Genomic DNA, 12,300 nt, shown 5'->3' with positions numbered 1-12,300 from the left:
TGTTGTTACAAGAAAATTGGAACATGCTGTACTCTCCACTGATTTAATGGTAGGCCCTTGCACATTGACTCAATCTTTCTTTACATGTTCGTAGTTGATATAATTAGTTTTGGGTGGTTTTAACTTTGATGCTAACGAGTAATGTGGTAGAAGCATGGAAGTCTCTAAAGAGCATAAAGTAGAGGAATTCGTTTATAGACAACGACAAAATTGCAAACTTAGTGTCAGACTGTCCTGCATTGGAAACTATGGAATTATATGATACAAGGATTCTGCTTAAGGGTCCTCTTCGCATGGAAATTAGGTCTTCAAAATTAAAGACACTGAAGCTGCAAAGTCATTGGAAAGTCGGTCTTGCATTTTTTCAAATCACTTTGGAAATATATGCCCCATATCTTCAGCATTTGGAAATTTCAGGAAATCTTAATGATCTCAGGTGTATGCTTTTTGATGTGTCCGATGTGGTTACTGCTAAGCTTACTTTCAACATAATGTGTATCAAAGACATCCTGGATGATCACGGTCAGGAATTTGATCCTCAGGAAGACAGTTGTCGTGATTATCATCAATTCTCTAAGACCCTCATCCTATATTATCTTCTAACGTTTCGCTACGCAAATGAGTTATCAATAGCAACTTGGTTCACAGAGGTTTGTTTCTATCTCAGAGTGCTTTTCTCTGTGTTATTAGCAGACAGTTGCTCGATGTAAATATCAGTTGAAAACCTTTGTAAAAATTTCATAGACCCAACTGGATTAGTTGCAAAAACTTGTGGCCTTTTTGTGTTTTTTTGTCAACTTTTCAGTGTCGGGTATTTCTTTGTCATATCGGAAAAAGATATATCTGAAAACCTGGATTCTTGTGTGTCGATTTTGCTTAAAGTGTTTAGATGATTAAATTTGCCACATAACTTACCTGGCCGTGGAGTACTTCCTTTTTATTGTTATTGCTTTTTCCATTCTTTAAATTACTATTACTAGTTTCATTGGGATTATTGCACCAGGTTTTGTGCATGTTGTAGTTCAAAGGAATTTCGCTTCCAGAAATGAAATGCAAATATCTGATGGGGGAGTTGCGTGTGACCATGTTGCAGTTCAAAGCGATTTCGCTTCCAGAAATAAAATGCAAATATTTGACACTAGAGTTACATGTATGAAGAAGTTGGCCTTCTGCCAGCATCACCTCATGTGGAGACACTCAACATAGATATATCACCAAAGCATGTAACTTCCTCTCTTCTTTTTACATCCATTCATTTATGAAGTTTAACCACCCCTCCTGAAAATTTGTTTCTGAAGGAGAATGCTAATATCTTTAAATATCAGTAAGAAATTTTCTTTTGTCATTGCAAGGCTTCACGTTAATAGGTTGGTGTTGTTGCTATCTTTGTGGCAAATGAGTTCTGAAACGAAAAGGGTTGAGTGCCATCACTTTTGTGCAATGTCCAGTAGGCTTACCTCCATTTGGTCTATTCTCTGTTTCCAGCTTAAAAATTTCCACAGCCATTTTGAGTCAACATATTTTGCTAAAGGAGATGATATTGATTTGCAAAGTTGGATTTCAAGCTTTGGGTTTCCCAAACTCAAGAATGTTAAGATTTTCAACTCCTCCGGAGTGTTCTGTAAGGATCATTTTAAACAGAGCTTTGACAAGCTTTTGGAACTTTCAGAATTCTGTTAAAGAATGCAACGGTTTTGGAGAAGTTCGTGATATCAAAGAGGATAAAGTGTGATATATGTTCAATCAACTGTGTGTCCACATGTTTATCCAATTAGCTGAGAAATTGTTAGGTTGCCCAAGATCCTCCACGAATTGTATGATTATCTACTAGGAGTGAGATTTCCATGACTAGACTGCGAGTAGTTTTCTATGTTAGGATACAAGATATGTCACCTTGTCTTGAGATGTTTGGGTACCCCGATATGTATTTCAGTTGGCTGAGAAATTGTTAGGTTGTCCAAGATTCTCTACCACTTTTGTGATCATCTTCCAGAAGTGGGCTTTCCATGATTTAAGTGCCAATAGTTGGACTAGTTTCCTATCTCATGATGCGAGTAATGTAGTCTTCTATTGAGTTTTTTTTTTCTATAAGCTTGTCGTGCAAATTTTAACTTATTTATGTAACTAATTACTAGTTTTACTGTTGGACTTACCCTTGTGACATACCAAATGTTATGGTATCTTGGAATGTTGTAAATGCGCATTGAGATTTTCTTGTCTCTTGTTTTGATGGTGGATGATGTGATCCTAACGGTAGTAACCTGTGTCTTGCAGAATAATTGTGTTTGACTTTGACATATGCTCCTTATTTTCCTAGTGTTGCATTGACCTATGGCTATTGTGTTTCATCTCTTATATTTTATCTTACTGTAAAGTACTTGGTTGAATGTTTTTCAAGTTGTAGCAAACTCACAAGATCCTCATACCACAAACATTTATGAACTCATAACTAACACTATCAAAGATAGTATACATTTTCGGCTTAAAGTTCACCTTGGGTTACTAGGAACTACTGGTTCACATGTAGTGACATTTATTTTATTTTTTCCTCTTCTTTTTGTACTATGTAATAACTTGACGATTAGAATAGTGAGGTGCAGTAAGCGCACGACTACTGTTAAAGAAAATTAACATGATTAAGATCATATGATCCAGGATCTGATTTGAATAACGAAACTTTAAGCTTGTTCACATAAGTTAACTCACCATGGTATATCGTGGCTCAGCACAAGCAGAGACAAGAAGAAAAAAAAAAAATTGTTTTGGAGAGAATTATATAAAAAGAGAGGAGACAATTTCTCTACCAAATAGTATATACCTATATTTAAGCTAAGATCCTGCAAAGTTTCTGAATAGCCTGGCTCCATCTTGGTGTCCACTGTTATCATGTCTGCTCCTCCTTGTCCCAATGCAATGTTCTGTTGGTTCATCATTGTTTCTTAGAAGAGGAGAAACTGACCTCAATCTTAGGTTCATCTTTATACAACAAACGAAGTCCAAACTCCTTCATTTCTCCAGAGGGAAATAACTTAACGCGCCCATAGTCATTTGGTGTTTTTCCATTTGCCTTAGATGTGTCCCATAAGCCAGCAAGAGGTACCAAGAAAAAATGAATAGCAGATTCTGCAGGACATTTTGAATGGTTGGATAAGGAAAGTTTCTGGGTGATACACGTCACTGGCCTCCCATCATAACAAATCAAGTGAGCTTCTGCGTTAATTAATTTGCCAGAGTAACATACAGCGAATCCCAAGAAGTTATCACTTATATACCAATTTTCAGGCAATTTGACTGATATGCTTCTACCATTTTCCCGATGGTGGAACCATCTTGGGATATTCCCTCTAGTGGTGAACACTCTTAGTGGCAAGGAATCTGAAGCAGAGATGTCATGCTGCAATGATGAGATATTCTGAAACAACGAATTACAGATCGAATCATTAGTCCAATCTGCACCTATTGTATCTAATTGTTGTGGAAATTCTGGCAGCTGTGTAAGCCTCTTGCTATCTGATAAGTCCAAGGATCGAAGAGCACCAAGCTGGGCTATGCTTCGAGGCAAATACTCAAAACTGTTTCCACTGAGATTCAACTCTTTCAAAGACGATAAACATCCAATATCTTCCGGAAGTTTTCCATCTATCATATTGCAGTTACTGAGATTCAGAGTCTCCAAGTTTGGCATCCCCATGAAACTTGGCAACTCTTTAAGCCCCATGCAATTTGATAAGCACAAGGATTGAAGAGCACCAAGTTGGGCAATGCTTCGAGGCAAATGCTCAAATTTATTTCTATTGAGATACATTGTTTTCAACGAGGATAAGCATCCAATGTCTTCTGGAAGTCCTCCATCTATTAAATTGCAGTCACTGAGATTCAGAGATTCCAATGAGCGTAACCCTTCATTCACCTCAGGGAACACAAAGGACACCCCAAAATTTGATTCTTGATATGCAAAACTCAAGTATTTAAGCTTGTTCAACCAGGTGATGGAAGACGGGGCTCGTGAAATAAGAGTGCATTCGGCATTAAGCGTCACCAAGTTTTCTAAATCACCTATCTCTTCTGGCAAGCTTTCAAGTTTTGAGCAGCAGGATACAGTTAGCTTCACCAAACCTTTCAACTGACAAATGTTGCTTGGTAGAGATACAAGGTTTTTCATAAAACTCAAATCTAACTCTGTAAGACGACATGCGTGTTGCTGAATAAAAGATGATGGTATTTCCCTTACCCCAGAGCGTCTCATCTTGATCTCTAACTCTGGCTTCATTCTTCCGAGGATTCCTGGAAATTTTTCTAAACTAGAGCAATATCGTAGATCCAGAGATCTAAGAGATTCCACATTAACGCATGGAAACCTTTTAAGACATTCACAATTATACAACTTTAACCAAATGAGTTTTCTGGAACATCCCAAGGAACGGTGAACCTCTTCAAGATTACTACAGTTACACAAATTCAAATATTCCAAATTTGGCATCCCCGTGAAATCTGGTGTTCGCAACAGCCTTTTGGAGTGGTTAAGATTTAGCTTTCGCAGAGACGGCAAATGCTGCAATTCAGAACATAGAAAGAATGCGAATTAGGCTAGTGGGCAATCGTATAATTTTACTCCCTTACACGAAAAATGAGTAAGGACATTCAGATTATGAGAGTCAACACAATATTTTGTGTGAAATTAGAAATTGTTTTACTTTATTTTTATGTCAAGTTTTTCAATTAGAATGGTCAAGATGTATTTGACAAAAAGAAGCATAAATAAAACTGTATTCAGTAATTGTACCTTTGTTCCAGTCCATAATTGAAGCAGCAAACTGTGCTGGAGATCAAGATAAACAAGCTTTTTAGGTTCAAAATTTTCTAATAATGACTCCCAAGGATAATCATGACAAACAAACCAACGCAAGTTGTTGGGCAGATACTCAATGGAGTCATCATGTGTATGAAAGCTGATGATGGATAATAATCTAAGCTTTTTCATGATTTTTTCACTAAAGCATAGTTTTTGAACACCATGTATCCAAATTGCTTCCATTGCGTTGGTCCCCTGATAAAAGATCCATTAGTCTACAAAGCACAACTTCAAATGTTTGTTTAAAATCTCATGACTACTTTATAACTCCTTGCAATGCCAAATTTCATCATATTTTGCATTATTTATTATTTCGCTTGAAAAGCTAGCAACACTAAAAAAAAAAAAAAAAAAAGAGGTAAAATATTAGTTAGGACTTTCTTAAGAAAAATGTTGCTAAAGAGAAATACTTTATGCAATTAATTCTATATTTCTAATTTCTAGTATTACAATTTTTGACAAGTTCTAAAGAGTCAAATTGAAAAAAAAAAAATCATGTTATGATAAAATGAAGTAGTAATTGAGACAGTACCAACAATTTTTTTCTTTTAAATAAAAAGTAAAACATGAAGACTAATAAATATCATTGCATTGTTAGCCTACTTAGTACTTACTATATTGTTGACCATCACTTCTTCAAAATCTTCAACATTCCAGAGTCTACTCTGTTCTCCAGATTTTTTTTGCATTTTTACCACATATCTACCCATATCTTGAATTAAGTCATGCATTTCAATCTTATCATTTTTTGAGATGAACACAAGAGATTTATCAATTAGGACATCCAATGTGTGTTCTGCTCCAAAATCACAGCTCTCAAGGATTTGCATGACTAGTTTTTTTTCTTTTCCTCGTAAAAGACATGCTATATCTAAAAATATTGTTTGCTCTTCAAGCTCTAACCCATCATAACTTACTTTGAGCTTTTTAACAATTTCTAAACTAGAATTTTTCTTTATTTGGTCTACAGTGCTTGTCCACTGAGTTAGGCCTTTATTATGCAACAAAGAACCCCACACCTTGAGGGCTAAAGGAAGGCCTTTAGCATGATTTACTACCTCCAATGAGAACTTCATAAAACATTCATTTGGAATTTCTTTTCTGAAAGCATGTCGATTGAACAATTGCATAGCTTCATGATCAGGTAGTGTAGATACTTCATATATTGCATCATCCTTCTCTATCAAATGTTTATTTCTAGTTGTTACAACAACTCTGCTGCCATTACCAAACCAACCAACATCACCTGCTAAATACTCCAAATGATCAACATGATCTACGTCATCAAGCACAATTAGCACCTTCTTAGAAGAAAGCCTACTTTGAATCATGCACTTTCCATCATACTTATTATAGACATAATCATCTTTTTTTCTTAATAGTTCAGAGAGAAGGGTATTTTGTAAAGAATGCAATTGATTATAATTTGCATTTTCTTTAACATCCGCAAGAAAACAAGAAGCTTTAAATTGATAAGATATAGTATCAAAGATGGCTTTTGCTATTGTCGTTTTACCAACTCCACCTATTCCCCAAATCCCTACAATCCGAACATCATTTATTTCTATCTGAAGTAGGGATTTTAGTTTCTCTAAATGAGCATTTATTCCCACAACATCTTGCAAAGAAGATAAATAATAAGAAGTCTTGCATAATTTGGAAGAGATGTGATCGACGATCTTGTGAATATTCTCTGATTCGATCCTGCATAAATAAGAAGATTGATTGTGGAAAATGTGAAAGTCAAGTAGTAGTAAGTATTTCATATTGTTAATCAAATAGGAAACATTGTAGTTCAGGGAAACAGCAACACTCTACAGTTGAAGTATAAAACTTGCACATTTTGAAGATTATTGTGTATTCTCTCTAACTAAATTAACTCATTTTGAAGGTATAGATTCCTGTTGTATTGTAGAATAAGTCTAGGTTTCGTAGAAGCATCTAAATTTGGATGGAAATTATTCCATTTCCTTTTTCATAAAAACAATTTATGTGTTTTTAACTCACCCGTGACGGATATCATATCCTTTTAGATCTGCGGCAGCACTTAGGGCATTCCTCCATCCTTGCACCTTCTGCATCCCCTCAACATCATCCTTATACTTTAATTCATGTTCGGCAAATGCTATTGCAAAGCTCTCATTTTGGTTTCGAACATGTGATGGATCCACATCATAGAAGATCGGTATGACTGTTTCTCCATTATTTTCCTTCTCCTTGCATTCCATGATCTTCACTAGTTCATTCAAGCACCACCTGGATGTAGCATAATTCTTTGAGAAAATGATGAGTGCAACTTGAGACTCTTCGATAGCTTTCAAGAGCTCTTGTGGAATGGAATCGCCATTCTCTAGCCTTTTATTGTCTAGAAAGGTGAATATTCCCCTATTGTCCAAACCTTCGTACAAGTGACTCGTAAAATTTCTCCGGGTATCTTTGCCTCTAAAACTTAGAAAGACATTGTACTTCCATCGAGTACAGTACTGTGAATTACTCACAGAAGAAGAAGATGATGCCATATATTTGATTAATTGTCTGAAAAGAAAAATAGACTGTATGGATGAGATCAATTGATGATATTTTGGACAAAGTTATATACAGGAAAGAAGAAACAAAAAGCTTCTATGAGCATTCGGTTTACTCCAGTTAAATAAATTATTATTGTTGGATCTAGTCAAATTATATGTGGTACATTTTCATTGAATATTAATAGAACTATAGAAGTAATAGGAAATTTCTGTGAAGCTTCTTAATGTCTACTCCAGTTGATTAGAAATATTGTGGTATTAGGAAATTCCTTCAAAGACCAGTCCCCTACACGAAAACTTCATCGTAATATGTACACAATGGACAGCTAAAAGTCTTTAATCCAGCAAAGTATTGCTCAGTCTTCAACAGACTGAATCAATAAAAATAATCTAAACAATTTTTGTGTCACCAGATAACAGCTAACTTTGGAAAAGGGCAATAGAGAAGAGTTGACAAATTAATTAAAACAAATATTAGTGTCTACAATTGCGACAGCTTTTCTGAATCTTCCTTACCATTACCAATAATTGATTATGAAACTATATATATGCAGAGTAGTAGATATAGTAGTTCCAATGTTTCTTTCATTGACCCTTTTTAGCATAGCTTTCTTGCTTCCCGCGCACATTCATCTGCTATATGATTTTGGACAGGCTACTCATCAGCAATGTGAAGACATAATTTTATTTCAAAATGAAACGTGGTATTCTGATCCAAGAGAGGGGTTGTGTCACCTTTACTAATAAGACCAGTAAATTGATATATAAAGATTTGAAGAGAACGGATAACTTTTGTCGTTCCGTGAATCTCTTTCTCAGGCAAAGGGTCTGGTTGTTCTGTTACGAGCGCAGAAAACAATGTGCCTTCACAGGCACTGCAAAACCAAAAGAGTGAAACTTGTTAAAACCACTTGAAATAAGTAATCAAAACATAGATGCTACTTGTTATTACTTTTGTGAAGATCAAAGCCAACAAGCGAGACAGAAGACAGTAAGATAAAAAGGTCGCATATTCCTAAATCAACAACGATTACAACATCTAATCATGAATTGGTGCATTCAGTCTTGGCTTACTAATCTAGCATTCAATATTTACGAAAAAGAGAGAGAGAGAGAGAGATGGAAGGTCATAAGCCAACTCTATCACAGCTAGTATTCTGATGTTTTCGATAATGGCAACATATTTTATCTGATGTAATAGAAAATTTAAAACAAAACTAAGAGGTGAAAGAGATCACGAGGGAAACGAACCTCAAATTAACCTCGTACTCCAGCTTCCTCCATTGTTTCACACTGTGCTGGACCTTCAATGAGTTTATCTTTTTCCCAAACTCCCTTCCATAACAAGAGGGCATCAAATTGAACTAGTAATTAGTTTTGAAGTCATGGATCAGTGGCTACCTTTGGAAACAACACTTTGCCTTTTCTCTGTGGATTGTTAGAAGAACTTATAAGGCATCCTCATCTACCAACGATGACACGGTGAAATATTTATATTGGTAGGGTATACATCTGCAGAAAGACATGATCAAGGGAACAGGTATAGTTAAAAACTGAAGTACAACCTTAGCATCAAAATCTGAAACGTGGTACTAAGAAAAGCAGAATAATGGCTTGCACAGATGGAGCACCACGATATGATGCAAATCATAAGATGTGAGGTGATTTACTAACCTCACCGTGTACTCCAGCTTCCTCCACTGTCTCACATTGTGCTCCCAAACTCCCTGCCATAACCTGAGAGATATTTGTATTTAAAACAGAGATTTCCTTGCATCAAAATGATATTTTAATAAATTTTAAACCCATGGATCAGTGGATACCTTAGGGAATAAGTAATAACAACCCTTTGCCTTTTCTCTGGACTCCTTAGAACTTCAAACATCTTTCATAATTCAATTCTTTCATTTAGGGAGTTTCTTAGATTAACTGACATAAATACATACGTAAACTATATTTCACTACCAACTAGTAAGGAAAAACAAATCATGAGGTATATACCTATTTTTATGCCAAAATTTTGGGCTTGCGGGAAATACCTGGAAAGTTTCTGAATAAACTGGTGCCTCTACTTGTTGCTGCAGATTCTCAAAGACAGCTCCCACCTATATTAAAATAAGATATTTGTTTCTTCGAAGAGGAGAAACTGGCTTCATCATGGTGCTCATATCTGTTCATTATTATTTTCCCTCATTTGTAACAAGGCATCAAGCTCTTGTTCAACTTTATACAAGAAACGAAGTCCAAACTCCTTCACTTCTCCAGATAAACATAACACAAGGAGTCCATAGTCATTTGGTGTTTTTCCATAAGCCAGCAAAAGATACCAAGAAAATATTAATAGTAGGTTTGGTATCAAAATCTGAATGGTTGGATGAGGCAAATTGTTGGGTCATCCCAAGAAGTTATAACTAACGTACCAATTTTCAGGCAAATTGACCGATACAATTCTACCAATTCCCCGACGGTGGAACCAACTTGGGATATTCCCACTGGTAGTAAGAACTCTTAGTGACAGAATTTGAAGCAGAGATGTCGTGCAGCAATGATGACATATTCTGAAACAACAAATTACAGATTGAAGGCGGAGGCGGAGACTGTGAGCCCAAGCACCTCCAAGTATTCTAAATAGCCTATCTCTTCTGGCAAGCTTTCAAGTTCTGAGCAACGCGACACACCAAACCTTTCAACTTAGAACTGCTGCTTTATTTTCCTTAGAACTAAAATCTAGCTCTGGAAGACAAGCTTTGTGCTGAACAATAGATGATGGTAGTTCCCTTATCCCAGAGAAATGCATGAAAATTTTTAACTCAGGCTTCACTCTTCCGAGGATTTCTGGAAATTTGTCTAAACTAGAGCAAGCCACTAGATGCAGAGATTCCACGTTAACTCATGGAAAACTTTCAAGCCTCGAACACCAAGTCAAACTTAACTCAATGAGTTTTTCACAATATCCTAGGGAATGGTGAACCTCTTCAAGACTCATACAATCCGTCAAATTCAAATACTCCAAATTTGGCATCCCTGTGATATCTGGTGCTTGCATCAGGCTTTTGGAGTAGCTGAGATCTAGCTTTCGTAGAGACGGCAAAAGCTCCTATTCAAAACACAGAAAGAAACTAAATAAAAGAGTTACTACCATAAATAAAAGGTAGAATATCTAAACCCCTTAAACTTGACAATTGGCTATAATTTCATTATGATTATCCAAATTTTAAAAGAATTAGCCAAGGTCAAGTACAGAGGTTGAGTATAGAGCCTTAGCAGCTACAGCTGTTGAGCTCACATGGATAAAGGGATACACATCAAGTCTGCTCCTACGCTATTTTGTGATAACATGAGTGCACTATGTATGACAACAAATCCAGTTCTACATGCTAGAACTAAACATGTAGAATTGGATTATCACTTTGTAACTAATCCTCAGTTTGTCAGATCAAGAGATCAACTAGTTGACATTCATACAAAGACTCTAGCAAAGGACCACCATATTCTTCAGAGACAAGGTAAGAGTAGTGAATCCAACTAGTTAGTCTCCCTATTGTATTAGAAGAACTAGTCTTAGGTTAAGTCTAACTCTTGTATGTGTATAAATACACTCCCTGCGTATGTTATCACTCAATAAATTAATACAATGCCAAAGCTTATACACAATAGTCTCAAATTTCTCAGGTTTTAGAGTCGAGTCGAAAAGCTACTTTTTTTTTTTGAGAAAGGTAACATTCGTATGTATTGACAAAAACCAGTACATGGGTTGTACTGAAAACCATAATTACAGCTTCTGTTAATTATAGCCCATGCTATTGTCGTTTGCAAAGCTTTTCGTTATATCCCAGCAGGAAAAGCTTTTCGACTAGACATACATACAAATGCACTGGTTTTTTTCAATACATACGAAATATCATATGCTTTCCGTCCTCCTTATTATTAAACCGAAGTCTACGAGCTATCATATGCTTTCCGTCCTCCTTATTATTCACGTAATTATCTCTTTTCCTCAATAGTTCTGAGAGAAGGATATTTTGCAAAGAATGCATTCCACATTTGTTTTCTTTAATATCCGCAAGAAAACAAGCACCACCAAATCGATTTGAGTTTGTATCAAAAATAGCCCTTGCTATTGTCGTTTTACCAACTCCCCCCATTCCCCAGATCCCCACAATCCGAACATCATTGATTTCCATCTCTAGTAGGGATTTTACTTTTTCTATATGAGTATCTATTCCCACAACATTTCGCAAATAAGCTACTTAAGTTTTGCATAATTTGGACGAAACTTTGTCAACAATATGCTGAATACAATCTGATTCAATCCTATAAGAAAATAAGAATATTGCTGATATATTCAAATGGCATAATACATATATTGACCCCTAAACTTGGCTTCAAATTTTAACTTTGACCTCCAACTTTCATAATGCACAAATAGGCACTTTAACTATCCTACCTTTAAATAAATAAACACGCGATTTTTGGAGCCAAAAGCGTGAAATGCAAACGCTGCCACGTGTATTAGTGACCCACTCAATGGCTGCCAACTATTCAATGCATGTGGGCCCGTTTTCCTGTCTATTTGACACCTTTTCAAATAATTTCTCTTTATTTTTGCCTCACAACTTCTTCCTTCACTTTCATTTTGTGGTAAATTAATATTTGAAAATGTCAATTATTCAATTTATAATTTATTTGTCTTATTTCTTTTTTTAATTTATGTGTATTCAAAGATTACATTTAAGATACTATAAATTATTAGACTTAATATTTAAAAAAATTTATTACAAATTTGAAAATTACGTAATATACACTATTAATTACAATAATTACTAATTTAAAATATTTTTTCAATCTAATAAGAGCCTACAAACACACTATACGTTATATTTAAAAGTACTATAAATCATAATTAAAATATATTTTTTT

At 35.4% G+C, this 12,300-nt stretch overlaps 1 pseudogene; it reads right to left on the bottom strand.

Annotated features, from left to right (window-relative positions):
- Positions 1–2,739: 2,739 nt before the first annotated feature.
- LOC102605198 (TMV resistance protein N-like) lies at positions 2,740–7,374 on the bottom strand (annotated as a pseudogene).
- Between the last annotated feature and the right edge of the window lie 4,926 nt (positions 7,375–12,300).

This window comes from Solanum tuberosum, unplaced genomic scaffold, assembly GCF_000226075.1.
Source record: "Solanum tuberosum cultivar DM 1-3 516 R44 unplaced genomic scaffold, SolTub_3.0 scf00134, whole genome shotgun sequence".
In the NCBI taxonomy this organism is placed as follows: domain Eukaryota; kingdom Viridiplantae; phylum Streptophyta; class Magnoliopsida; order Solanales; family Solanaceae; genus Solanum; species Solanum tuberosum.
Note: the sequence above shows the minus strand (reverse complement) of the source record. Positions and strands in the feature narration are given on the sequence as shown.